Below are 17,495 nucleotides of genomic sequence, written 5' to 3'. Positions count from 1 at the left end.
AGTGTGCCACTATGATCGACCGAGACCACTGCGAAGCGATCGGAACGCCCGTACTGGGCTGCATCGACAAAAGTCGCGAGATGCGGTCTGTTTGCAACTGATTTTAATAAGGAACGGGCCCGAGCTATGCGGCGCCCTACATTGTATTGTGGGTGGACATTTCTTGGAAGTGGAGCTACCGAAAACGTGCCTCTGATCGAGGGTGTTAGTGTTACATTACGCTGGTTAGTCGCCGTAGGACCGCAGCCTATGGATTCTAGGATGCGCCTACCAGCCCTCGAGGACGATAGTCGCACGACCTGAGCCATCTGCTGGACCTCGATCACCTCCGAGAGGGAGTTATGCATGCCCAATTGTAGGAGCTTCTCGGTGCTAGTATGGATAGGCAAGCCTAGAACTCGCTTTATGCTTTTGCGCATTAGTGTATCAATTCTTGCCTCTTCTCTTTTGGACCAGCGCAACGCCGAAGCGACATAATTAATGTGGCTCATGAGAAATGCATGATAGAGCCGAAGGAGATTGCTCTCGCTCAGCCCACCCCTGCGGTTCGAGACCCTGAGTATGAGCCTAAGCATGTTCTCCGTCTTGGAGGTGTTGTGGGCTATAGTTCGTGAGTTGCCCCCCTTGGACTCTAGCAGGAGTCCGAGGACCCTGATGGAGTCCACCCTGGGTATTTTCTGCCCATCCCGTGTGTATAAAGCTATGGGAATCTGTTCTAAAGGAGTGAGGTTCCTCAGTCCTTGTCGGGTGGGTCTGTATAGTAGTAACTCAGACTTTGCCGATGACAGGCTCAGGCCCGAACCGACTAGAAAGTTCTCCGTGATGTCTAATGCCTCTTGAAGCGCCTGCTCTACCCCGGCGTCGGACCCTCCCATGCACCACACGGTGATATCGTACGCGTAGAGAGCATGGTTAACCCCGCGCACCGTAGCGAGTCGCTCCGAGAGGCCCTTCATGGCAATATTGAAGAGTAGAGGAGAGATAACTGCCCCCTGTGGGGTGCCTCTCACTCCCAAGGTGAATTCCGTGGATTGGATTTGACCGATCCTAATTGTAGTCCTGCGATCCCTGAGAAAAGACCTAACGTATGCGTGGAACCGTTGTCCTAGACCCATAACCGAAATTGCCTCAAGCACAAACTTGTGCGAGATATTATCAAAAGCTTTGGCTAGGTCTAGAGCTAGTATGCCTCTAGTATCCCTGGTGTTGTTGTCAATGATTTGTCTTTTGATAAGGAGCATCACGTCCTGTGTGGATAGTGCAGGTCTGAATCCTACCATATTGTGTGGAAATTGCTCTCTGCTTTCTATGTACTCGGATACCCGATGGTGAATCGCATGTTCGGCCACCTTGCCTACGCAGGACGTAAGCGAGATGGGTCGCATGTTCTCCAAAGCCAGAGGTTTGCCTGGCTTTGGGATGAGCACTACCGAAGCTGTCTTCCAGGATTCGGGGACATGCCCCGTCTCCCAGATCTTGTTGACTTCCTCGGTAAGCTTCTCGATGGATTTGCCATCCAAGTTACGTAAGAGCTTATTTGAGATTCCATCCGGGCCCGGCGCAGAGCGTCCGTTGAGCTCGTGGAGGACCTTACAGATTTCTGGTTCAGTGAAAGGTGCGTCCAGCTCCGCCACCATTCCACCCCTGTAATGCGGATAGTCCGCATCGCCGGAAGGGCCCAGCGGAAGATAGCTGTCCGCTAACCTCTTCAGGAGGGCCTTTTCGGACACTCCCTTCGCTTTTTGGTTGTGAACGATTCTGTCAATAGCCAATCGCTGATTTCCCTTCGACTGTGACTCATCAAGTAATTGTTTGAGGAGGTTCCATTTGGCCCCCACTCTCATCTGTCCATCAACCGAAGAACATACTTCATTCCACTGCTGTTTGGAGAGTTCAATAGAGTAGGCTTCGATCTCGCGATTGAGTTGCGCAATTTTCTTTCGAAGTCGGCGATTGAGCCTTTGCGTCCTCCACCGGGACAGGATGGAATTCTTAGCCTCTAAGAGATGCGCGAGGCGTGCATCCATCCGATCAACCCTCAGGTTCATTTTGACAACCTTGGTCGCAGCATTAGCATCCTCCTTGAGCCTTGCAAAGAGGCTGTCTAAGCTGTCGTATTCATCCTGGTCCTCCTTCCGCAATTTACGAAAGGCATCCCAGTCCGTTACTTTAAATTCCCTGGGGGGAGCTGCATCGACTGCTAGGGTAATAGCCACTATGAAGTGGTCGCTACCTAGATTCTCTTGCAAATTTTGCCACCCTGTTCTGGCGACGTTCTTGACGAACGCAAAGTCTGGAGTTGTGTCTCGGACCACCGATGTGCCAATTCTTGTCGGGTATTGCGGGTCCGTAATCAATTCAAGAGAACAGCTAGATACGACCTTTAGGAGGTTGTTGCCTTTGGGGGACTGCCTGGCGTATCCCCAAGCGTCGTGCGGAGCATTAAAGTCTCCCGCTACCACGATGGGGGCCCCCCTGGCCAGAGCCACCGCTTTTGCCATGATCGGAGCGAACCCCTGCCGCTTGTCCGACGGCGAGCTGTACACATTCAGGAGGAATACGCTGTTCTTGAGCCAGCTGTTGGGGATGATTTCGAGGATAATGACCTCAGCCTTGCTGTTGCCAAGCTGTAGTTTGTGTTCATGAAAGGAGCACTTTTTTGCGACCAAGGTTGCCAAACCGCGCTTCCCTTGCTCGTGCACCGAGACGACTCGATAGCCCGGGAAAGTTAGCGCATCACCGAGAGTTTCCTGTAACATAATTACGTGCGGTTTGACCGCCTGTGAAGCAATAAAGTGCAGCAGTGGAGCCCTGCGCCTTTTGAAACTGGCACAGTTCCACTGCCACACGACCAGTTCATTAGTGTTGTCCGCCATAATTACTGTTCTGAGACAGCCAATCTCCTGTCGGGTTGACTGTTACCGCGCCTGCAGGCGACTGTGCCCTGTTCGGGCCTTTCGGAGGCGAGCTACCCGTAGCTAGCGCTGCCTGTGTACCTTCAAGAAACGACACCCTTTTCAGTAGGGTAGTCATGCTATCAGCCAGTTGTTTAATCGATTGCTGCATGCTTTCCAGAGCCTTGCTGTTGGATTCTGTCTCCATAGCATCCCACTCCCCTTGGGGGGGGGGGGGTGAGGCCCTACGTTTTCCCGAGCGCGCCTGCACGTCCCCTGGTGGGGGAATCTGTTGTCTCTCACCCTGCGAGAAGTAATGTTTGCGGAACGACTCAAGGTCAGCCCTCAGCTGTTGAATCTCTGCCTTAAGGCAAGCATTCTATTGGATCAACTTAGCTACCCTGGGGTCTTCCCTATGCTCTGGCAATGGTACCTGCGTTACCTCTGGTGGCGGCGCCGCTGGCTTCAGCTTGGCTCGATCCGCCCAGGTAGGTACTTCCTGGATTCGTGCCCGGGAGTAAGAGCGCCCTTTGGTGCGAGCGCGGCCCCTGGAGCGGTCGCGCCGGCGGCCAGCCGGCGTGACGGAACGCCCCTGCCTGGGAGCACTTGCCACGCTGGAATCCCTTGACCGGTCCTCTTCGGCCAGCTGTTGCTGAGACTTTTTGACGCGCTTTCGGCGCCGTCGTCTTCTCCGTCGCACGACGTAAGGAACTTGAAAGCGTTCTTTGCACGTTCTGTCTGCCGTCGGATGTGGGCCTCCGCAAAGGGCACATTTCGGCGGGCACTGGTGATCGTCGGGTGGAGACACGAGCCCACAGCCCCTGCACACCCTCTTGTTGGGGTTGGGGCAAACATCGGCCCTGTGACCAAGTCCTCCACACGCGTAGCACACGTCGGTTTGGCGCTTGTAGAGCGTGCAGCGCAGCATGCTGACGCCGCATATGACATAGTTTGGTACCTTCATGCCGTCGAAAAGCACTACCACAGTGGTGGTGTTCTTGGTCCTTTTGGCTTCTAGGGCCTTCGGATTTCGCTGGTTGACGATCATCGTTTGGAGCTGGGCCTCGCTAATGTCAGTGTCCACTCCTCGCATGACTCCTTTACAGGTGTTATCGGGGGCCACGACATATGCCGCCACATGGTACATTCCTTCGCTTATCCGAATCTGTTGGATCGCGGCGTAGGCGTTTGCGTTCTTCTGCTCCGGTGTGGAAACTACGAGAATGTTCTGGCCGATGTTTGGGCAAACGATGTTCCCTTCCTCTCTGCCGGGGCAAGAGCAGCTGCCATGGCAATAGCCTGTGCGAGCCTAATTTGGCTTACTTTTCTGACGTCATGTCCGTCCCTCGGCCTGACGATAATTCGTATGTGGTCCCTCGGCAGCCGGGGGAGCCTCGATGCAGCTGCGAGGCGCTTCATTGCACCTTGCGGGGCTGCCGTGCGGCGGCCTCCCTTCGAGCCCACATGCGATGCGTTGCCCGCGGAAACTGGCGTTTCTACACGAGCTTTCTTGTTCCTGCCCAGCGCTGTCGTCCAACCCGGGCGATTGGCTTGTTCATGAGAGATTTCCTCTCCTTCCACCATCTCTACTTCGGGCATGTTGCCCCTTTTCTCCCGCCCCTCGCCGTCGACGCTAGGCTGAGCCCGGTAGGGTTAGCCGAGCCGCGGCGCGTTCTACAAGAAAAGTTCCAATAATTCGGCAAAAGGACCACTCACCGAAAAAAGTCTGGTATCGACGTGGTCCTCAGAAGAAACTGCGTCGAATGAAACGCAGCTCGAGCACAGGCACCACAAAAATCCTAACGAAAACATTAACAGAAACGGGAGCCGATCTTCTCGCGTCCGCACTGGTCGGCGCCCTTTTTAAAGCCCAACACGATCAGTTTTATTGCATTGAGCTGTTGACGTCGCTACTTTTGTGCTGTGCTTAACGCTGCAGCGTTGCCTTTTCGCCCCACGGTGTGCGAAGCCGGAAGCAGCTTTTTTGTGCGTTGAAGGCGGATAGCAGAAGCAGCTTTGCGTTATGACCTGATTTTACTCGAAAGACAATTCGTCAGGTAAGGATGGTAATGTTGGATGGAAGGAACGATTAGTTGTTTCAACAACGACAAGTGTCCCACAAAGCGATCAAGCTTCGACGATGTTCGTCTCTCAATTATTCGACTTTACCGAATAATTCTTTCCGATAGATTGATTGAATTCAAATTCAGCGAAGAGAGTAAACGAAAATACTGAAATTACCCACTAGACCTAGGAAAAAGCACAGCTGTGATGCTATGGAGAGTGCAAGGTGGCGAGTGAGTGCGACACTCTTGCGTTGCCTCTTTTCCACCCAGTGAGCTTTGCAGTGTGACTACTTTGCGGGGAATTCGTTGCGAAGGCATTTATCTGGGCATCGGTCTATATTTTTATCAGTAAAAAAGTTTCACGTTTGTTGTTTCAAATATATTGCTAGCAAGGTAGCCAAAAATAAATTATGGAGACGTGGACTGAAATAAAGTTTTTTCATTCCATTCGATTTTGCAGACGTGCGCACCATATTCTGAAGAATATAATAAATGTTTTATGTAGATTTACGTCTCAAAACCAATATAAAATAATGAGAGACACCAAACAATATTGACTAAGTGATTAAATGAGCAATGAAACGATCAAAGAAAGAAGCATATCAGCAGCTGTGGCCGTATTAAGGGCAGTACAAGAATGTGAATCAATGTAGATATTATTATAAATTTCAGAGTTTTAGGGTACCAAGAATAAATGTGAATTATGTGTTCTTTTAAACACTAAAGACATAGACGGATTAACGTTCAGAGGAAGGTCTATATAGATGCAAAACAACCAGTGTTTTGAATAATTTGTATAGTTTAATGCCAGTAATAAAGTTTTTGTTAGCTGCGAATAATATTTCCTTCGTGTTAACGAGCAGAGCTTCTGGAAATCTGTTCACTGAAGTAGGGTTCATCATAAGTTTAAATAACACTATAAATAAATTGTATTAGCAAGCCTATGAAGTGAAAGAATTCAGAAATTATGAAGCATGTCGGAAAAAGAACCGCTCATTGAGCTGAACGTTAGTGTACGGAGGGCCAGATTTTGTAAACGTAACGGTGCTACGTGTGCTGAATAAGTGGTATACTGCACGACTTGATCCATTAGTTTAGGTGGCTGTGAATGAAATAGTAATGCAGAATTAGTAGTCTAGGTTTGTTCATACAGCACGTAGCTTTCATTAGGCTCCAATACCAGGAGCAAGTTTACGCTGCAGATGGGCAATGGCGGCTTCGCATGAAACCGATTTTACGCGTGGAATCAGCCTAACTTTTTTTTATAGGGGAGGTCTTTCAGTCGATTGTTAGTCCATGCACATCGAACAGAAATATATCACAATATTCAGAAAGCGCAGTCTCAGCCCTGTTTTTCCGTGTTCTGCTTTTTCTCATGCTTTTGATTGGCCCGGCGAGGTATGATGCAGCTATGATAGGCGAGAGAACTAGCAGAAAGGGAAAGAAAAAAATGGCAATATACAGAAAGAAAAAGAAATTAATAAAAAAAAACGATTTCTGGACAAGACAGGATTTGAAAACGTGGATACCCATGCTCCGATGGCGAGTGCCGTAATCACTCTGCTATCCAAACACAGAACCTGAGCATAGCATAGCCTTTTGTATTGTACAGTAGAGCAAGGGGGTGGAAAAAAGAAAGTGGGCGTGAGGACAAGAAGAATCTGAGGAAATGAAAGCATAGCAAACAATAAGAGAGAATGAGTGCAAGAAAGGGAAGAGAACAAAACAAACAAAGAAAAAAAGAGAAAGAAACATACATATTGCTTATGAAGAAACAGAAACTAAAAAAGAGGGTGTAAGAAAGGAAAAATGAACTCAAAGAGAAAACCAGAATCGATGAAAGAGATAGAGACAAAGATATGTGAAAGAAAGAGACAGTGAGAGAAAAAGAGGGAGAGAGGTACATCCAAAGCGAAGGAAGAGAGAGAAAAATGAAAATGAAGAGAGACAGAAATAACACCGAAAAGTCAACAACATTACAAAAAAAAAAAAACAAAGTGTGAAATAACGAGAATCAAAGGCCGCCCAGCACCATACTTTCTTCCGGTTTGGTACTAATAGTCCAAAGTTGGCTTAATTTTTAAAGTCAACTATCGTTTTCAGCGGTGTTCCATTGAAAGGGAAGATGATTGTTTGGCAGTTTTTATCTCGACCTCTAAGCTTGCGTTTACCATCCACCCCAAAGAAAAATGAGGCATTGCATGTATTATCACGTTGAATGGAACAAAGCGTGTCTTTTGAAAGCATAAATTCTTATGAATATATTTGCCCCCTTCCCGCTTTTCTTTTTCAGGTGGCTGGTTCGGTAATAACCTTCGCCGTGATATTAGTGCAGACGGGTGATGACTTGAAACGCCGTATGGGCCTACATTGAGGCAAAGCGCAGCAGGAGCAAGAGGACTTATCAAGCAAGCGCTACGCCGGACGTTTATTGGTTGAAGCAAATAAAATGTGGCTGTTGGGATTGTGTGAAAATTGATATTGTACACATAGAACCACTCACATTATAATGAAGGCCTCATATAGTTCATACATGAAACTGACCACGCCCAGTCCTTTGCTTGCTGCAACCACATTCTCCGCGCGAACTTCTGAAGGTTATTCTAACATCCGAACCTGACTTTATGCCTCCAAATAGACACAGTGTGCCTTCTCTTGGAATGCAGTCTGTTTCTCTTGATTGCCAATGGTAATCTTGTCCTTGCATGGACTACCTGCCGTTTCCATGCATGCCTAACGTTTTGTCAAGATTTTGACTAAGACGTCTTGAGCGCCGGTTTGTTACCTGAATAGCAACAATGTTCTCTTCTTGTTTCTTGAAATTGCAGCGTTCTTTTTATTTCTTTAGCTACGTCATAGTTTGTTGAGTTGAATCTTTTTGATAAGCCTCCACGTTTCTACCACATCAATAAGTACCGGTGAAACGAATATATTACATACATTTATCTCCAGGGTGCTGGTAAACTACTGTTCATAATCCTAGAACGCATGCCAAATGCGCTTCGCTCCATACTTAATGGTCTAATGAACTCAGTCACGTGGTCTCGTAATTTTGTAAAACAATCTCGTTTTTCCTTCCCAGACCAGAAAATGGCGCACATCAGGCAATATTTATCCAAAAGCCACATTACCACGACAAGGGAGGACACGCAAAACATGTGCGATTTGCCTAATGTCACAACGACGAAGCCGAATTTCCGCCTTTGAGTCTTGTACACTTGCAGAGCAGCGTGTAAAAGGAGCTGCCGCCTGACACACCAAATACGGGGTCGACATGTCGAGCTTCCCAATGGAGAGACCATATCACACACAGTCTTCAATGCAGAAGTGGACCCGCCATACTTGGTCTCCATCAGCTCAGCGTATTCTTGAAGTCTTGCAGGCTACCGCGTGAGTACACGTGTCAAGGATCATGTGCACATGGTCGCTCCGGTATATATCCCACCATGCATTGCAACATTCGAAATGTAACTGTGTTTTAGGCTCACAAAGAGGCTGCTGTAATATCCCACGACTCCGCAGATAAAAAAAATGTAGAAGTGTCCGAATGGACAACACATACGGTCATAGTGGAAGTTGACCGGTGTGAAAACGCTTTTTCATGCAGCATTATGTCGCACCACCTTCGGTACTACAGGAGACTTTCTTTCAACCTCCAACGTTGGTAAAAAAGTTCTCATTTGCGTCGCATCAAACACAAAATTATATAGCTGATGGCTAGCTTGGAGCTCGCTACGCCCTTGAAAGACTTGACACTTCCGTCTGAGCACGTTTCGCAGTGGGATTTCTACAAAAGTTACACAGCACAGGCTCGTAGCAAGCGCTATTGAAAATCAAACAAATGTTCTCAGTAAAAGTTGGTTGACTTCACCCGATAACTTAATCGCCCAAGTAGATGGCAATATTTAACGTCGCTCTCAAGCTCAAAAGAATTGACGTGGCCTACGTGCTCTCGTGAGAGAGCACGTATTGCTGCGGTTCTTGCGCAGCAGAAACAATCTACCCACCCTTATACATTTTCGCAGGGTTCCAATGAAATACGGCGCACTCTTTCATGGTGACGGCACATAAAACTTTAGTCCGCAGCTTGAAGTGCAGTGCCCATTCTGCTTTAACCATTGCATGTCCGATGCCGTCGTATTCTGTCGACACGTTCAACCGCTCGGGATATTTTAGCACTCGCGCGGCATAAACGTGGCATAAACCCAGTGAAGCAGAAGTGCTATAATTCTATACGCTATGGTCACGCGAGCAGCGGTAGCCACGACGCCGCCATGTCTACAACGTAGCCTCCACTAAGCGTAGCATGACTGCGCAAGCACAAACATCTACTGATTGTAGGGGCTGTAGTAAGGCACACTTTAAAAAATTTTAAGTTTGATTGAAACCTTTCTTACCCACCATTAAAAACTTTTGCTAATGGTAGCGAAAGGTTGTGCTTTGCAGCACACACATTATCACCCGATTTTTTTTTTAGTCTATAGAACAGCCAAGACCACACATCAGAAACCAGACAAGAAATCCACCACCCCGCTTTTCTCCACTCATTCCAAGCTTCTCATTCCAATCCAATGCATTGTGCGTCTTTTTTGTGGACCGACCGACCGACCGACCGACTGACCGACACTGTTTATTGTCGCAAGTTGGTTGCGCCGTTTGTTCACACTGTGTGGGGCGAGAACGTGTGTGTACACAGATACCAGTACGCAGCATCGAAATCGGGTACTTCACACGACAGTCGCATGCTTCAAACGCAGCTAATATGCCACTTACATTTTACCACACCATCACTGTATACTGAACTGGCCAGAAGTTAGAAAAAAAAAGCGAAGGTATTGCAAACTAAACGGCATTTTATGGCGAAGCTTGACATGCAGAAGCTTGCAGCGCAGTTCCGAGGACACGCACCACTGTGGCAATGTGTGGCTTTTTCTATTTTCGCGGCAGCACACTGGCTTCATCGCATGTTTCTTGGCTGTTGCGAAGGGCGACACTGATTGATTGATTTGTAGGGTTTAACGTCCCAAAACCACCATATGATTATGAGAGACGCCGTAGTGGAGGGCTACGGAAATTTCGACCACCTAGGGTTCTTTAACGTGCACACAAATCTGAGCACACGGGCCTACAACATTTCTGCCTCCATCGGAAATGAGGCCGCCGCAGCCGGGATTTCATCCCGCAACCTGCGGGTCAGCAGCCGAGTAACTTAGCCACTAGACCACCGCGGCGGGGCGCGAAGGGCGATACTGACTACCTCGACATCGCTGCACTCTGAGCAGTGAAATTCACGAACAGCTGATGTTTCCGCGCGATTTCCACACGTAGCACGGACATCACGGCGAAAAGCCAGTAAAAAGCGGATAAGAGCAGCTAAAAGCGGCTAAAAGCAGATAAAAGCGCCAATACGCACCTAAAAGCGAGTAGCGATGCTGTTGCTTCATATCGGATTTAATATTTCCGGTAGAACGTACCATTTGTATCAGTTAACTGCAACGAGAATCAAGCGTTGATATGCATCTTATACGTAACAGTCTGTGATTCCAGCGCGGGTGACCGTGGCTGGTTGGGACTCACTTTCCTGAGCCGCATCATCGGTGCTGACATCGTCTTCGGTCGTCGCTCTTACAGTGGCGAACGGCTCAAGCATGTACAGTGTCATTTTTTATGAAAGGGAACACGGGGAAGCGTGGCCTGCGCGCTCCGGCGGCTGCTGGCAGCGCGTTCAAGTGGAAGCGAGAGCAACGGCGGTCTCTTTTCGCGTCATCTCGTGGCGAGCAAAACAACGATTCGTTGCTGATATGAAATCAGCGGCAAGATTGCGACCCCCCCCCCTTCAAGGCAATTACGCGAGAGCCGATAATCGCCTTGAAGTGTGAGGGGTTGCAATCTTGCCGTTCTATATCAGCAAAGAATGGTTGTTTTGCTCACCACGAGATGACGCAAAAAGAGACTCTGGTTGCTCTCGCTGCCACTTGAACGCGCTGCCAGCAGCCGCCGGAGCACGCAGGCCACGCGTACCCGTGTTCAATTTAATAAAAATTGACACTGTACAGATGCACAGCGAACTCATCACTCTAAAGTTTGCCATACTATCAGAAAATACCCGAATTCAGCAAATAAACCCGACATCGTCTACCGGCGAGTGCTGTCAGCTGTCCTCACCGGCCCGCGCAAGATGTCACGAAGCTTCGACCAGTCACAGGTGGTGGCGAGACTCCCTATGGCGGCTGCGACGCCTGTTGCTTGTTTTCGGCGCAATAAAACTATTCGCGTTGCTATGTGCAAATTTTCGACATGATTTTAGAGTTTACAGCATGCAATTACGTATCAGGACAGCATACCCTCGTTTAAAAAAAGCGTTTTAGTGTCTCTTTAAGAAATCCTGGGAAATTTTACTGGCAGCGCATCGGCGTTGGTTGTCCCGCATGAAACACGCGCTGAAAAAAAAGGCAGATTCCCCGTGCAGTGGGTATCGATGATATGCGAAACACAAATAAGGAAGGTTGATATGTCACTTTACTATCACCACAACGTTATGAGGTGGAGGCAAACTATGCCGTACACGACTTCCGTGCCACGATTACCATGTTTAGATGTGTCGTTTGCCTTCGTCTTCTATTAACGCCACGTGATGCTAAATTTAGTATGTGTGAAGCTAGCGAAACGGCCGCGAGCACGTTAAGAACGTGGTATCTTGTCATGTTCTTGCATGACACGCGTGTCATGATTATCATGTTTCCACCAGTGATATATCCATTGACGTCCCGTAACACCACGTTAGGTATATGAGCAGCTAGCGAAATGGCCGCGAGTGCGTCATGAAGGCGCGTGCATCATGAAGGCGCGTCGACGCATGTGCACGCTGGGCAAAGCGATGCTATACGTTAGCAAAACGCGAGAACTCTATAGTCTAACGCCAGGCGTGACCAGCGTCCATCGGCGCGGCCTGATGGCAGCCGGGGCGAAATGCGACATACTGCATTTGGCGCCGATTCTTCGCAGAGACAGCACTGTGTCTCCCTCTTTTCGTGACGGATGGACGCCGGATGCGCTGAAATGCGCATGCGTCAAAGCAACGCAGCGCGGTGCGCACCTGCGAGTATTTGGCAGGACAGGCGCGTGGCGTGACAACGCCGGCGTGACGCGACGAAATGAACGCCGGTGAGCACGCGCACCGCGTCACGTCGAAATGTATTGGTGCCTTGACTGGGGCATGCAGTCATGTTCTCACATGACACGCATCTGATTTGTGGGGTTTAACGTCCCAAAACCACCATATGATTATGAGAGACGCCGTAATGGAGGGCTCCGGAAATTTCGACCACCTGGGGTTCTTTAACGTGCATCCAAATCTGAGTACACGGCATGACACACATCTCATGATTATGATATTTGCACCAGTCACACACCTTCATCATCCATTGGCGTCACGTAATACCAAATCTGGCATATGTGAAGCTAGCGAAACGGCCGCGAGCACATCACCAGTGTGGCATGTAGTCATGTTGTTACATGACACGCATGTCGTAATCATTATGTTTGGATTTGTCATTTACTTATGTCGTCAGTTCGCGTCACGTAATACCGAGTTTGGTACACGTGAAGCTAGCGCAACGGCTGCGAGCGCATCATGAGCGTAGCATGCAGTTATGTTGGTACATGGCACGCATCTCTTGTTTATCATGTTTGTACCAGTATCATACGTGCATCATCCATTCACGTCCCGTAATACCAAATTTGGTATAAGTGAAACTAGCGAAACGGCCGCCAGCGCATCATGAGCGTGGCATGTAGTCTTGTTCTCACATGACACGCATCTCATATTATCATGTTTGCACCAGTCACATACCTCCGTCGTCCATTCACGTACTGTTATACCAAATTCGGTATATGTGACGATAGCGAAACGGCGACAAGCGCATCCTGAGCGTGGCATATATTCATGTTGTTACATGACACGCATGTAATGATTTTCATGTTAGGGTCTGTCACTTGTGTTGGCCATGCAATCATGCCATACCGTAGCAGTTTTGCAACATGCCATGGGAACAAAACTACTGCAAGAGCTGCAGGATGTAAATCATGACATTCTTGACATAAATGTCATAATTTTTAAGTTATGACTAGCCAAATATGTTTTTCAGACAGTCTTGTTATGCCATACGAAGTTTGGTATCGATACCATTATCGAAACGGGTAGGAGAGCTAAAAGTCGTAGGTGGCTAGATAGATAGACAGATACGCTCAAAGTCGCCGAAGTTCGCTAAGAAATGCATCGCATTAAATTAAAAAAAAGGACGCGCTTGCATGACGCTACATCAAGCCATATTGCCAAGGTCGCTACATCAAAAAGAAGGTTAGCGGCAATGCCAGTGCAATCAAACGCTTCAAACCGTTTGGTTGATTGATTGATTTGTAGGATTTAACGTCCCAAAACCACCATATGATAATGAGAGACGCCATAGTGGAGGACTCCGGAAATTTCGACCACCTGGGTTTCTTTATCGTGCACCCAAATCTGAGTACACGGGCCTACAACATTTCCGCCACCATCAGAAATGCAGCCGCCACAGCCGGCAAAGCGTTTGGCTGATGTCATGTTCAATCGTTATTCCATGGATGTGAGTGAGTCAGAGAGACAGAGAGAGTGTGTTTGTGCATGTGCCTGCGTACGTGCGTGTGTTTACACTTTAGTGAAACGACGCCGGTTTGAGTCTGCCAGCTGTCACTGGGGCACCTTTCGTCGTGTCGGTGAAACCATAGAGTTTCCTAAAATTAACTAGAGGAGACTCTGTCGCAGCGATCATTCAGCGACCTAGGGAATGATGCGTAGAACAGACATTAGAGAGTTTTAGTACTGCGTACGCTGCGTACGTGGCGGCGTTGCGTACGTGAGGACGCCACGTTCTGCGTAGTGCGCATGCGCAACGCGCACGTATCGCGTTACGTACGCAGCCGCTACGTACGCACGCATGAGATGCGTGCGTGCGTGCGTACGTATGAGGTGATCGCGCCGCTCTCGAACAAGTTCGCGACAGCGCGAGACTTCGTTTTCCAAATGGCGGCATCGAAGGCAAGCACCGACCGGCTGTGCGGCTTAAAATATGGCCATAATCTGGCTATAACACTTGGATTGGCTCACATTGCCTGTCAACAACACGTGCTTCTATTTTGATCTACCAGATGGCGCAACACGCTTCACGCTCGTTACGTACGCGGGTACTACGGCGAACTAAAAGCCAATTAGTGGCAAAGGACGCCACGTAACGCAAGGCGCTTGCGTGATGCGTACGTATCACCATTCCGCAGTACTAAAACTCTCTATTGCCTAGTCTTCGTACTTTCGGCTTCGTTTATTGCTGTTTTGGTATTGTTTTGAAAGAAAGAACAAAGCTATTGAACTTCGTGACCCAATTTGGAAAAGCAAGTCTGAAAAATTGGCAGATCCCACGTACAGTGGGAATCGATGATATGCAAAGCACGAATGAGGAAGTTTGATATGTCATTCTAAAATCAGCACAATGTTACGAGGTGGAGGTAAATGATGCCGTACGTGGCTTCCGTTTCATGATTATCATGTTTGGACGTGTCGTTTACTTTCGTTATCTATTCACGTCTCTTGATTCCAAATTTATCATATGTGGAGTTAGCGAAACGGCCGCGAGCACGCTATGAGCTTGGCATGTTGTCATTTTTCTAAATGACACGTTTGTCAGCATTATCATGTTTGCATTTGTCATATACTTTCGTATATCGTATATCAAGTTTGGTATTGATACCATTATCGAAACGGCCAGGAAAGCTAAAAGTCGTAGGCGGGTAGATAGATAGATAGATAGATAGATAGATAGATAGATAGATAGATAGATAGATAGATAGATAGATAGATAGATAGATAGATACGCTCAAAGTCACCGAAGTACGCTAAGAAATGCTTCGCATTAAAAAAAAGTATTTCTGGTAGAATCTCAGTTGCACTGTGGTACCTGATAACTATAATAAAACATTCATAGTATTACACGCCGAAACCACGATATCGTCACAAAGCATGCCAAATTGTATGGCTCAGCAAACTTCGACCATGCGTTCTATGTACACTCACAACGCGCAGGAGACAGGGACGTACCTCCATCCTTTTGCTAACATCAAGCTGCCACTGCCTAGGCTTGTATCGAACTGCACTCTTCTACAGCATAGCCTGTAGTTAGGTTCATGAAACATTCGAAACAAGCGACCTTAATATTTGCTAGTCATGTGTTTCTTCTCTTCCCTTTCTTTGTATCTCACGCGTAGCTCGTGCAACAGCTATAGAGTTGAAACATTCCCATTCCTCGTAATCACATTGAGCCCGGAAAGTGTTCAGAATGTCTCGTTGTGTAATCCAGTGACGTGTGAAACGACCGCGCAGACTTGGCTCGAAACATCACACTGCGGCGAAGGTTTTTTTTTCCGCAAAGTTCCTTCTTTTTCCATTAGGTTAAACACACCTACCGTTCCCGGATGATAGTGAAACAGACACTTTGGCATTATTATTGGGAGGCATGAACCATCGTCGAGTCACTTTTAGTGCACGCAATGCCTCGTGCACAACTAACTAGTTAGCCGTTACATGAAAGTGAGAGGATCGATTCAATCAATCGCGCCTTCGCAAAGGACCAAAAACTCGATATTCAGTGGAAGCTCGATTCAGTGGAAGGAACGTTAAGTCGTAGACGAGAACGTTGCTGTCTAGCGCTGTATCTGTCGGGATCCTTAAGTCCTGGGAATATCTATGGCTATCTACCATGCGGTAAGGGTGTGTGGTGCGAAATGTGTGGATGTAAAGTTACACTGCGATAAGCTATTTTGATCCTATTTTATCTGGCGGGAAGTGATGGCTGATGTCATCACTTCCCGTATGCAATGTATGCATTCATACATCACCTTCAGGGATATTCAGGCACTAAAGGCAAGGTAATGCTAGATCTCGTCGAGACATTTAGTGCTGCGATAGTTAGCATGGTGCCCGATTTTCATAGTTAGATCACGTGGGAAGTACCGACACTATAACATTTATTACAGTCTCACGACGGAAAGAATTTATGACAAACTGAGAGTCCACAAGTGACGTGAAACATCACGGGAGCATCAACAGGCAAGAAGGCAGAAGCGACCACAGGATGCAGGCAGCAAGATATGATAAATGTTTTTAGTAAAAATATTCATTGAGCAGATATTGATCGAGGCGAAAATTAAAGGTGAAAGTGTGCACTAAATGACAGAGATTTAGGAAAGAAAAGGCTGTACCAAGGGTATTTTGGAGACATATTACAGTGCTACGTAGGAAGTCTGCCTCAATGCAACAACGTATTGCGGATCAAGGAAGAAATAAATTGAAAGCATACGAAGCGCTTGGTTACATAATGGCAACAGCCCATTTGCCTGAAAAAATTGTGCAAATTCTCCGGGTGACCGAAAGAATGAAGCATAGCGTGAAAGTATGATGAAAGTGCTTGCACTTGAGAACTTCATCTGGAACAGTGCGGAAAGAAAAATTTCAGAGTGCACTGCTTTGCCTTTAGCTGGGGTTCCCGTCAAGCCTATTTGCGAAACAGGGCATAATAATAAAAAAAGAAAAAAATTGTTATAAGCCACAGAAAAATGCTTACAGGACAGCCAGGTACTGAACATTTGGCAAAAAGTAAGGTTGAACCTAATCTATAAATGCTACAAACAAAGCAGGAAGGAAGAACAGCAAAAGAGAAGGCATGGAGTTTAACCAGGTACATGCCCGCTTTGCTACCCTACGCTGTAGGAATAGAAAAGTGGAGTATAAACATGAGAGAGGGGGAATAGACGGGAAAGAGTGGAGAGAATTGTCAGTACATGGGCTGACGCGTATGCAGCGTGGGTACTGTGGGAAAGTCGAAGGCGTTCAGATAGGTCCGTCGTCCTCAGAAAGTGCAAGCAGGTTTGACTGCCCTTTGAGCCGACGAAAGTCGAGGATGGTGCTCCAGCAGCATCTGCACAGAGAGTGGCTGATCGTCCAATTGTCGCAACGTGTCAGAAAGTTTTTGTCTCTCAAAGGCAAATTGAGGGCAACGGCATGACATGGTCGATGTCTTCTTCGGTGCTTCAGATAACGCATTCCGCACTGGCGGTCACCCTGATGAGGGTTGTATATGATTTTGTGAAGGCAACCCCAACCAAAGCCTACAAAGAAGCGAAACTTCACGTCGACGAAGCTGGATGGAGGTTGAAGTTTGAGGTGAAGGTTTATTTGGTGGAGTCTTGTATGTCTTATGCTGGAGGTGTTCCACTCCAGCAGACACAGACTATGTGCCAAGTGACGACGCTGCCTTTCAGCGTCTTTTCTTGACAGAGGAATCACAAGGGTGCGCTCTTTTTGGGGGTATTACGAACCCCGTTGTCTGGGGAATCGTTGCCAGTGATCCTGCAATGAGCAGGTAGTGAGTGAAAATTGACCTTAGGGCCTGTTTCTGTGATCTGGGGTTCACGCTTGAGAATCTCGCACATGAGCTGTTCGTGGCAA

This window comes from Rhipicephalus microplus, chromosome 6 (genome assembly GCF_043290135.1).
Source record: "Rhipicephalus microplus isolate Deutch F79 chromosome 6, USDA_Rmic, whole genome shotgun sequence".
NCBI lineage: Eukaryota > Metazoa > Arthropoda > Arachnida > Ixodida > Ixodidae > Rhipicephalus > Rhipicephalus microplus.
Note: the sequence above shows the minus strand (reverse complement) of the source record.